Genomic DNA, 12,216 nt, shown 5'->3' on the forward strand with positions numbered 1-12,216 from the left:
GTCCCCCTTTTTGAAGAGGGGAACCACCACCCCGGTCTAACACTCCCTTGGCACCGTCCCAGACTTCCACGCAATGTTGAAGAGGCATGTCAACCAAGACAGCCCCTCCACACCCAGAGCTTTCAGCATTTCGGACGGATCTCATCAATCCCTGGGGCTTGGCGCTGTGGAGTTGTTGTACTACCTCAGCGACTTCACCAGGGAAATTGACGACAATCCCCCATCATCCTCCAGCTCTGCCTCTATCACAGAGGGTGTGTCAGCTGGATTTAGGAGTTCCTCAAAGTGTTCCACCGCTTATTACCATCCCCAGTTGAGGTCAACAACGTCCCACCCTACTGTAAACAGCTTGGATGATTCCTCGCTTCCCCCTCTGAGGTGGCGACGGTTTTCCAGAAGCACCTTGGTGCCGACCGAAAGTCCTTCTCCATGTCTTCTCCAAGCTTCTCCCACACCCGCTGCTTTGCCTCTGTCACGGCAGAGGCTGCCGCTCTTCGGGCCCGTCAATACCTTGCAACTGTCTCCGGAGTCCCCCGGGATAACATATCCCGGAAGGACTCCCAATCACGCCTCTCCAAGTATCTCCATCATCACCCACGTGTGCATTGAAGTCCCCCAGAAGAACTATGGAGTCCCCTACTGGAGCCCCATCAGGACTCCATTCAGGGTCTCCAAGAAGGCCGAATACTCGAACTCTTGTTTGGTGCATATGCACAAACAACAGTCAGAGTTTTCCCCCCCATCACCCGCAGGCGTAGGGAGGCGACCTTGTCCCGTGGGGTAAACTCAACGCAGCGGCGTCAGCCGGGGACTTGTGAGTATCCCCACACCCCCCGGCGCCTCACACCCTGGGCAACTCCGGATAGGCAGAGTCCAACCCTATCCAGGAGTATGGTTCAGACCGGAGACTGTGCGTAGAGGTAAGCCCCACCAGATCTAACTGGTAGCGCTCAACCTCCCACACAAGTTCCGGCTCCTTCCCCCACAGAGAGGTGACATTCCACGTCCCCATAGCCAGCCTCTGCCGCCCGGGTCTGGTCCGTCGAAGCCCCTGACCTTCGCCGCCACCCATGTGGCAGCGCACCCGACCCCACTGGTTTTTCCCACAGGTGGTGGGCCCATGAGATGGAGAGAGAGGTGCCACGTAGCTTTCTCGGGCTGTGCCCGACCGGGCTCCATGGCAAACCCGGCCACCAGGCGCTCGCCGTCTGGGCCTGGCTCCAGACGGGGGCCCCGGGCTTCTTCCGGGCGGGGTCCCTCGATCTTTTCCTCGTTTTTCCACAGGATTTTTTAACACACAAACCTCTCCACCACGATAAGGTGATGGTTCCCGGAGAGGCAAAGGGAAATAATACCAGGAGAAAAAAATGGGGGCGGGGGGGGGAGTTCATTGCCACATTTATACCAAACTGTGTTTTTAGCTGTGAGTATTAAGAAGAAGTAAATGATGAGCATTGGACATCCTATCCAAAGCTACGCAGGGTATTTTAAATGTATAATCTGCACTGAAGATGCAGCATTGAGTCTCATTGTTTAAATGCAAATAGACAGTGGGAGAGTAACGAGAGGAGACAGGGGTTTTGGGAGCATCTGGCTCAGAAGTCTGTCCTTTTAAGCCTTGTAAGATATCATACTGGGACCAGTTCCAATTGAAACTTCAAATCCATCTTTTCTCTTTGATTTTTAATTAGCAGTTAACAGATGATGCATCCCGGAAACAGAAGGGAGCATGCACATAGTGATGTACAGCAAAGCCTCTGTTGACTGATACCAACCCCTCATGCCACCCAGTTCTTGTGATTTTGAGATTTTTCAGGTGAATGATTTCCCTTTTCCTTTGCACGGCTCCGATCGGGGTTGGGCTGATCTCAGTTAAACTCTTAATAAGCCCCATTTCACGGCATGCAGCCAAGAGATTAGATCTGACAGGGCAGGCGTGGGCTAGAACTGAGACTACAGATCTGCAGGCTAAGCTCTGGATTGGAAATGTTCCAAAACCTGGTGCAGCTTGTTGGATGGATAGCTCCTCGCTGCATGATGATACCAGGAGCATGATGGTGTGCCACGCTTCTATTGACCAGCCCACTTGCTATACCACACTTCAATCTAACCTTTACGACCCGGTTATAGGTGGACATTTTATGGAAGGAGTTTACCATTTCATCTTTCTCACTGCCAGATGTTGGTGGAGTTTTCAACTGCTGACCTATCAACCAATCTTACTAAGCACCCTTGAGGCGCTTTGCATACATCACATAAAATGTATGCTGCAGCAGCATAGAAATCATATTTATATGAAGTTGATATGTTTTCACAGCCAGTACAGACAGGTGAACTCAGCTTGCCATATGGCTTAAGGGGAGCTTATTAGGCTCAGAGCAGAAAACACATTATCCACAGTGGACCAAGGCCACTGAGGGATGATTTCTATTATGAAAGCCTTTAATTCCACTGGTGTGAGAAGGAGGAGGAAGTGGAAATGTGGAAAAAGGCTTCGGGAGAGGAGCTGAACACTGGCTGCTTGACTAATGTATGGAGAACGGATGATATTTTCAAGACCCTGTCTACTTCTGACTGGCATTGAAGGAGAAATGTGATTTCTCCAATTTGTTCCCTGAACACAGTTTTATAAGTAATTACATCTGACTTTCCTATTTCTTTCTCTTGCTTTCTCTCTGTTGCTCTCTCTCCATTAAATTTGTAAATCAATTCAAATTGCCCTCGGGGTGTTTGTTGCAAACAGCTTTAGGAGAAGGCTTATAAGGAAACTCATGATGGCCACGCTCAATTTCTCCCCCTCCCAACATTACAACAACATACTACCAGTAGGTCTGTAGTTCAGCCAGAGACATGCAAGTAGAAAAAAAGACAAACAAGTCACTGCATATGGGTGCAATTACAAGGTACAAGGTAAGTTCTCTTCAGAATTTCCTAAAGAAAACCGGCAAATTAACGGTTACACACGAAGAATAACTCCTACTGTTTTATTTCTTTTTGCAGATACATAAAAACAGATGCACTAGACTAGCGTAGACTAGTCAAACCATTAACACCAAAGTAACACCTTGCATTTGCCAAGACAGTAAATTGTTGGCTCTGTACAGCAGCTTTGCAAACCTTTTTCCCCCTCACCATGCACCTGTTATTTATTTACACTGTTTATGGTGTTTATTATTGTTGTACTCCTCTACAGGGTGAATCATTGCCATTTTCCCTCCCGTCTAGCTTTATTGTAAACATCATATATTGAAAATATCAATCTTTTGTCAACGTGAAACAGAACCTGCTTTAACAAAATCAACCATGTGTACACACTACCCTCTGGAGGTTAAAGGTTGTAACTGCAGTCAGAGTGAACTTCTGTAGTAACTGCAGTGATAGATTTTATTATCTGATAGAATCATCAGTATAATCCATACATATAAACAGGAGGATTTTAAGCTACACATAATAAACTCTTTAAATACAGATATCCATACTTATCTGAAAATCTGTAAACATAGGCTAATGTACATATGTTCTCTGAGAGAAGATATTTTACCTGCTTAGTGTTTCAGGAAGGTTCACATTTATCTTTTTTGCATGGCCAGATAAAACTAGATAGGCAAACACTGAATTTTCTTATGTACTTGACACAGTATCATTAGAACGTCAACTTTAATGGTTAACATTTCCATTTGGCAGTATGAGATTGTTAGAATGTAATTTACCTTCACTGTGCTAAGAAAAAAGAAGAAAAAGATTGATGGATGATAGATAGATTTTTATCATATGCGGGCTTAATTGGTCAAAGAACGAGCACCTGCTTTTCATAACCAGCTAATTTAAATGTGGATTAGGATGTGATTGCTTGCAAATTCATAGCTCCATAAATAATGTGGAACACTACGAGACTCATGAGGCAATCATGGGAGGTAAATGTCAGCTCTCCGCAGATAAAAGTCAAATTATTATTAACCTGAGGAATATGAAAAATGCTAAGCCAAAAACTAGGGTTAAACATTGGGGTTAAAATGTGACAGTAGTATCAACTCTACAACAAATATACAGTGTCTTGTATACGTTTTGTTGACTTGTCATGGCAAGTAATGCACGGTGTCATCAATAACATTAAGAGTCCTGCCAGTGACCATTAGTGTTATTGATTATACTTGTGCTTTTGCTGCTATGACACGTCAAAATATCTATATTTAAAATGCCATATAGTGATCCAAATCAAGGTATTTCAGGGTATCATCATGTCCATTGCCTAAGCGTTAGTCACAAACTGCTCAAATAAAGGTTGCTCACAAACGTTTGACTGACAGTGCATGTGCTATGAATTGAGTGTAAGGACAACAGTTCTGCAAACATTATGATAGGATTACATTGTTTACAATCTCTGTGCTGAGAGGCACTTTATTGAGAAGGTTGTGTCACTGGTTTGTGTAACCTGTAGATGTGAAAAGCTGCATCAAATTAGATTCCTCCCCGGCTTGATGTGTGAGCTCATTTAAGCTCCTCAGCTTTGCATTCCTTAAGAAATACTTAAACACAACACGATGCACCAGACATGATCCTCAATCGCCTTTTCTTTCTCTCCTGAAACCTCCTGTGGTGCGAGTCCCAGACGCTAGTCACTCCAAAATGCAAAAGTAATGCTGGCAGCATAAAAATCAAAGAAAGAGAGATTTAAAGTAGGTTCATGGCTTAAGTGACAACAAAAAAACTCAATGTTGTACAATACACAGATAAATAGGTATATGCAAGATGTTGCCATAAAGAAAACATGACATCTTAATATCAAATTGTTGAGACCAGAGTTATAAAATTATTTAAATTCTCCTGAATCCAACTTACCTCCAAAGTTTGGGCTGACTATCTTCATTTCACAGGTTTCAAAAGAGATGAAATGAAAGCTAGGACATTTCCTCTAAATACATAATTAGCCCTCTCCTCTTCCTTGCGAGCTTCTTACCCATCACTTCCTCGTAAACAACCAGGGTAAGATGAATGCTGTGTAACCCTGTGCTATACAGCTGGGTATATTGATGGCAAATCATCATCTCACTGCTTTTTAAGGTTATTGATGAGGCTAGATTTCCATTCGAACAGCGGGGAGCAGACTGAAAAGGCCAGGTGATGCAACGAGACTGACATGATAACTCTGAGAAAGGCTGCAGGATGCTGCAGACTGATAGAACGCACAAGGCTATTGGTATGGTAACCTGTATTGTCCCTACATGCATCCCTTATGTAGAATAACGCTACATGTCTTGTTGGGAAAATTTAGCAAGACATACTGTAAGTAACACGTGAGATGATTTTGTAATCAGACTACAGTAGTACTTATGTGAAATGTTATTTCAGTTACAGTTTAAAGCTTTAAACTTATATACATTTTTGAAGAAATCAGCAACTGCCTGCAAATGTACCTATTTTTTGTGTTCTACATGTCTGTACATACTGGTTTTAATTTCTATACAAATTTGGTGGTTTTATACTCAATCGCTGAAATTTAAATATTCAGTTGTAACATAGATAGTAAGTTGATAAGCTAATTTCCTCAAGCTTAACTAGATTGCTAGCTTAACTGCGTAAGACAACGGTGAAGTAGTGAGAATAGTTGAAAGAGTGGGAATGGTTTTAATCAGTATCAATTTTATTGAAAAGTTGAATAACAACACTAACGTAAAAAATATGTGAAATATATTTTTTGAAGAGCTAACGCTAAACAAACTATTGGCTTAAAAAGTTCAATAATGCCAAAAGGAGTAGAACATTGTACGGTTTGAATTTATTTTTTTGCTGAAAGTATGAATAGGCTAATGTCTAAAAAAGTCACAGAATAGCATGTCTAAAAAAAAGTCATAGAATACTATGTCTAAAAAAAAAAAGTCATAAAGTAAGTCAAAAACTGTTGTGGTATAATATGTTGGAAAAAGTGATAAAAAAGTCAAAATATAGTAAGAAAAAAGTGATAGTACATAAATATGAGAATCCCCTTTCACGTCTAAGCTGTCCTGTCAAATAAAGGCATAAAATGCCAAAAGAAATCTTAAAAATAAGAAAGTCAGTATGGTATGTAGAAAACCATTATATTAAAGTATGTCGAAAAAAGTGCTAAAGTCATAGTATAGTATGTTGAAAAAAAGTCATAGTAATGTTTGTCAAAACAAATTATGAAAAATGTATAGAATAGTATGTTGAAAAAATTTGTAGTATGTAAAAAAAAGTGATGAAAAAGTCATGGTATAGTATGACAAAAAAGTCATGAAAAAGTCATAATATATTATGTTGAAAAAAATGGTAAAAATGCCATAGTATAATATGACAAAAAGTGGAGAAAAGTCAAAGTATAGTTAATTGAAAAACCCATAAAAAGTCATAGTAAAGAATGTCGAAAAAAGTCACAGCATAGTAAGTCAAAAAAATTGTCTGTAGGGGCGGCCTATCGCTCACTCAGTTAGAGCGCTTGCCCGATGTTGGCTGAGACCTGCAGCGGAACGGGTTTGAATCCGGCCTGCGGCCCTTTGCTGCATGTCATCCCCCTTTCATGTCTGTCCACTGTCTCGCTATCTAATAAAGGGAAAACCCCCCCTCCAAAAAAAAATTGCTGTAACAGTCATTTGACAGTGTGTCAAAAACATGTTAAAAAGTCATAGAATATATTGAAAAAAGCATGGTTTAGGATGTCAGTTATGTGATTTTCTACATAGCAATAGTTCACTTGAGGACTTTCAGCCAGAATTTAGAGAGCATCGTAGCACAGAGATGGCACTGGTCTCTGTACTTGTTTTACCAGATCTTAGTGCTGCATTCGACACCATTGAACATACCATCCTGTTACAGAGACTGGAACATTTAGTTGGCATTAAAGGAATCGCACCAAGTTGGTTGAAGTTATATTTATCCAATCATTCTCAATTTGTTAATGTTAACGATAAATCCTCCAAGTATGCTAAAGTTAGCCATGGCATTCCACAAGGCTCAGTGCTTGTGCTTGGACCAATTCTATTCTCTTTACATATGTTTCCTCTAGGCAATATTGTTGGGAAACACACAACTAACTTTCATTGTTAGTTAATTGACACCCAATTCACCAAATCAATCAATCAAGCCAGACAAAACCAGTCAGTTAGCTAAACTTCAAGCTTGCACAAATGCTTGAAATTGGGTGGCGGTAGTTCAGCCAGTAAGGAGTTGGGTTGGGAACTGGAGAATTGCTGGTTCAATTCCCGTACGGACCAAAGTAGGGTGGTGGACAAGTAGCTGATGCCAGTTTACCTCCTGGGCACTGCCCATGTGCTCTTGAGCAAATCCCCAAGGCACCTTTCCATGGGCAGCCCCCTCCCCTCTGACATCTTTCCATTTAGTGCATGTATAGGTACTGAGTATGTGTGTGTAATAACAACATGGTGTAAATTGTAATTTCCCCTTGTGGGACAAAGTAGTCATTATTAAATGCTATAAAATCATGGCTGACCTACAATTTTCTGATGTTAAACTAGGAAAAAACTGAAGTTAATTTGCTGGGCCCAATATCTAGGGATATAGCCACTCTGGATGGTATTGCCCTGGCCTCCAGCACTACTGTCAGAAATCTAGAGTTATTTTTGATCAGTATATATCCTTTAACGGCCATCTGAAAACAAACCTCAAGAACACCCTTTTTACATCTTCGGAACATTGCCAAAATTAGGAACATCCTGTCTCAAAACGATGCTGAAAAACTAGTCCACATGTTTGTTACTTCCAGGCTGGACTACTGTCATTCTTTATTATCAGGATGCTCAAAAGAGTCCCTTAAGACTCTCCAGCTGCTCCAGAAAACTGTTCTGACAAGAATTAAGAAAATAGATCATATTTCTCCTGTATTAGCTTTGCCGCATTGGTTTCCAGGATTGAGTTTAAAATTCTTCTTCAGACCTACAAAGCTCTCAATGGTCAAGCACCATCTTATCTTGAAGAGCTCTTAGTTCCTTATTGTTGCACTAGAGCACTACACTCCCAGAATTCAGAGATACTTGTGGTTCCTAGAGTCTCTAAAAGTAGAATGGAAGCCAGAGCCTTCAGCTATCAGGCTCCTCTACTATGGAATTAGCTTCTGGTCTGGGTTTAGGAGGCAGCCACATTTAAGAGTAAACTTAAAACTCTCCTCTTTGATAAAGCTGTCACTAACCTAGCTCTGGGGAGTCAGTCCTTATGTTTTTTTCCCCCAGCTTGTTTCTTTGGATCAGGGAGGCTCCAAATCATGGTTTCAGCTGTTGTCGTGGTCCTGCTACTTATCCTGCGATGCTCTGTGACATCTTGCTATGCTCTGCTGTGCCTTGTAATGCCGTGCTGTGCCCATTGCCATAACCTACTATAAACTTCTATTTTTTGTTTGACTCAGGTAGAGAGATCCGTCAGAATATCATTATTTACTCCAACATGTTGTTCCAGCAGTGACACATGATCCCATAATGTGGATAGAGATCTCTCCATTCCACTCAAGGTGCCAAAATTTGGATCCACTTTAGTGTCAAAGTGAGTCATTAGATCCTGTTTAACTTGATGGATGGTGTCGTTCAGGAACTCCATTTGGATACTATCCATCAATTGGTCAATTGTTAGCGATTTGATTTCCTTTAAGATCTCTAGAGTAGATATGTCCCATTCAAGCCAGTCATGTGCCTTGTTAAGTTAGTAAAAATAATTTGTAAAATGTAACTTAATATCAATCAACACATTGCCACAGGATTAAGCTGAAAAAGGAAGCAGACCACAACTCAGAACGGCTCTCTCATCTTGCGGCCATCTTGTAATTTCAATCAATTGAATGTACTCTCTCACTCTGAGGTGGAATGACTCTGGCTCACAAGGAGGATTCCGTTTTAGAGTAGCCTGAAAAAGAGTTAAATATTGCTTTAACAGCCGGAAAAGATTTTAAATATAGCTTCAATTGGACATTTAAGCCTTTAGTTTTAAAATCTTACATCAGAATGGTCCGATTTTACCCAAGTGAAACAGTGGATGTGGTATCTCACTAAGAGGTGGAATGAATCTGGCTTAACAGGAGGATTCCTTTTTAGAGTAGCATTAACAAGATAAAATATGGCCTTAATTACAAGCCTGAAAACAATTTCAAATAAAGCTTCAATTGGAACCATTAATTTTAAAATCCAACATCAGAATAGTCCGACATTACCTGAGTGACACATTGGAAATGTGCTCTCTCACTCTGAGGTGGATTGACTCTGGCTTAACCAGAAGACTGCTTTTTAGAGTAGTTTGAAGAAGAGATAAAACCTGGCTTTAATTACAAGCCAGAAAAAGAATTCAAATAAAGCTTCAATTGGACATTTAAGCCTCTAATTTTAAAATCCGGATGGTCCAATATTACCTGAGTGTCACACTGGATATGTGATGTCTCACCCAGATTTGGTATAAAGCTGGCTTAACAGGAGGATTCTGTTTTAAAGTAGCCTGTAAAAGAGTAAAATATGGCTTCACAAGCTTGAAAAAACACCAATTTAGCTTTACTTCTAAGCCCTTAATTTTAAAATCCTACATCAGAATTGTCTGATATTACCTAAGTGAAACACTGGATATGTGATTTCTCACCTAGATTTGGAATGAAGCTGGCTTAACAGGGAGATTCCGTTTTACAGTAGCCTGTGAAAGAGTAAAATATGGCTTTAACAGCCTGAAACAACATCAATATAGCTTTACTTTAAAGCCCTAAATTTTAAAATCCTACATCAGAATGGTCCGAAACTACCTGAGTCACACACTGGATGTGCAATGTCTCACCAAGACGTGGAATGAACCTGGCTTAACAGGAAGATTCCTTTTTAGAGTAGCCTGAAATTGAGGTAAATATTCCTTTAACAGCCTGAAAAAATGTTTTACATGTTAATGTTTTACAGTAGCCTGAAATAAATGTATAACATGGCTTTAACAGCCTCAAATAGATTTAAAATATAGCATAAAATAGACATTTAAGGCTTTCATTTTAAAATCCTACATCAGCATGGTCCGATATTACCTGAGTGACACACTGGATATGTGTTGTCTTACCAAGACTTGGAATGAACCTGGCTTGACAGGAAGATTCCTTTTTAGAGTAGCCTGAAAATGAGTAAAATGTTCCTTCAACAGCCTGAAAAAATGTCAATATAGCTTTACATTTAAGCCCTTCATTTTAGAATCCTACATCAGAATGCTCCAATATTACCTGAGAGTCACACTGACTATGTGATGTCTCCCCCAGACTTGGAATGAAGCTGGCTTAAAGAGAGGATTTAGTTTCACAGTAGCCTGAAATGAGAGTATATTATGGCTTCAACAGCCCGAAAAAGATTTCAAATATAGCTTAACTTGGACAGTTAAGCTCTTAATTTAAAAATCCTACATCAGAATGGTCCGATATTACCTGAGTGACACACTGGATATTTTTTGTCTCCCCCGTACCTGGAATGAAGCTGGCTTAACAGGAGGATTCTGTTTTACAGTTGCCTGAAATAAGTGTATAATATGGCTTTAACAACCTGAAAAAGATTTAAAATATAGCATTAATTAGACATATAAGGCTTTAATTTTAAAATCCTACATAGGAATGGTCCTATATTATCTGAGTGACACACTGGATGTTTTGTCTCACCCAGACTTGGAATGAATCTGGTTTAGCAGGAAGATTCCTTTTTAGAGTAGCCTGAAAAAGAGTAAAATATTCCTTTAACAGCCTGAAAAATGTCAATATAGCTTTACTTTTAAGCCCTTAATTTTAAAATCCTACATAAGAATGCTCCGACATTACATTAGTGACACATTGGATATGAGTTGTCTGACCCAGAATTGGAATGAACCTGGCTTAACATTAGGATTTTGTTTTAGAGTAGCCTGAAAAAGAGTAAGACACACCTTTAAAAGCCTGAAAAATATTTAAATTATAGTATTACTTAGACATTTAAGCCTTCAATTTTAAAATCCTAAACCAGAATTGTCCCATATTACCTGAGTGACACACTGGATATGTGTTGTCTCACCCAGACTTTGAATGAACCTGGCTTAACAGTAGCATTACGATTTAGAATAGCCTGAAAAAGAGTAAAATATGCCTTTAAAAGCCCCCAAAAATGGCAATATAGCTTTACTTTTAAGCTCTTCATTTTAAAATCTTACATCAGAATAATAAAATATTACCTGAGAGAAACACTGGAAGGGTGATGTCTCCCTCAGACTTGGAATGAAGCTGGCATAACGCCAGGATTCCTTTTTAGAGTAGCCTGAAAAAGAGAAAAATATGCCTTTAACAGCCTGAAAAAGATTTAAATTATGCTATTTATTAGACATTCAAGGCTTTTATTTTAAAATCCTACATGAGAATGGTGCTAAATTACCTTAGTGACCCAATGGATATGTAGTGTCTAACCCATAGTTGGAACGAACCTGGCCTAACAGCAGGAATCCATTTTAGAGTGGCATGAAGGAGAGTTAAATATGCCTTTAACAACCTGAAAAAATGTAAATATAGATATACTTTTAGGGCCTTGATTTTAAAACCGTACATTAGAATTCTCTGAAATTACCTGAGACACAAACTGGATAGGTGTTGTCTCCCCTAGACTTGAAATGAAGCTGGCATAACGTCAGGATTCCTTTTTAGAGTAGCCTGAAAAAGAGAAAAATAAGCCTTTAACAGCCTGAAAGAGACTTAAATTATATTATTTATTAGAAATTCTAGGCTTAATTTTAAAATCCTACATCAGAATGATCCTAAATTACCTGAGTGACCCAATGGTTAGGTATTGTCTAACCCATAGTTGATATGAACCTGGCCTAACAGTAGGAATCCATTTTAGAGTGGCATGAAGGAGAGTTAAATATGCCTTTAACAGCCTAAAAATATGTCAATATAGATTTACTTTTAAGGCCTTAATTTTAAAAACGTATATAAGAATGCTCTGAAATTACTTGAGAGACACACTGGATAGGTGATGTCTCCCCCAGACTTAGAATGAAGCTGGCATAACGTCAGGATTGCTTTTTAGAGTAGCCTGAAGAAGAGAAAAATATGCCTTTAACAGCCTGAAAAAGATTTAAATTGTAGTATTTATTAGATATTCTAGGCTTTAATTTTAAAATCCTACATCAAAATGGTCCTAAATTACCTGAGTGACCAAATGGATATGTAGTGTCTAACCCATAGTTGGAATAAACCTGGCCTAACAGTAGGAATCCATTTTAGAGTGG

At 39.7% G+C, this 12,216-nt stretch overlaps 2 long non-coding RNA genes across 2 annotated transcripts in view; one reads left to right on the forward strand and one right to left on the reverse strand.

The window, feature by feature from the left end:
* LOC116706328 (uncharacterized) overlaps nt 1-12,216 on the forward strand; it is a 29,776-nt gene that overhangs the window by 7,897 nt on the left and 9,663 nt on the right. The gene's annotated exons all lie outside the window — the stretch shown is intronic.
* LOC116706329 (uncharacterized) overlaps nt 5,121-12,216 on the reverse strand; it is a 16,508-nt gene continuing 9,412 nt past the window's right edge. Inside the window, exon 3 of the long non-coding RNA XR_004336206.1 lies at nt 5,121-5,132. This is a non-coding gene — a long non-coding RNA (uncharacterized LOC116706329). The remainder of the gene's footprint in view (nt 5,133-12,216) is intronic.

Source organism: Etheostoma spectabile, chromosome 18, assembly GCF_008692095.1.
Source record: "Etheostoma spectabile isolate EspeVRDwgs_2016 chromosome 18, UIUC_Espe_1.0, whole genome shotgun sequence".
NCBI classification, from domain to species: Eukaryota; Metazoa; Chordata; class Actinopteri; order Perciformes; family Percidae; genus Etheostoma; species Etheostoma spectabile.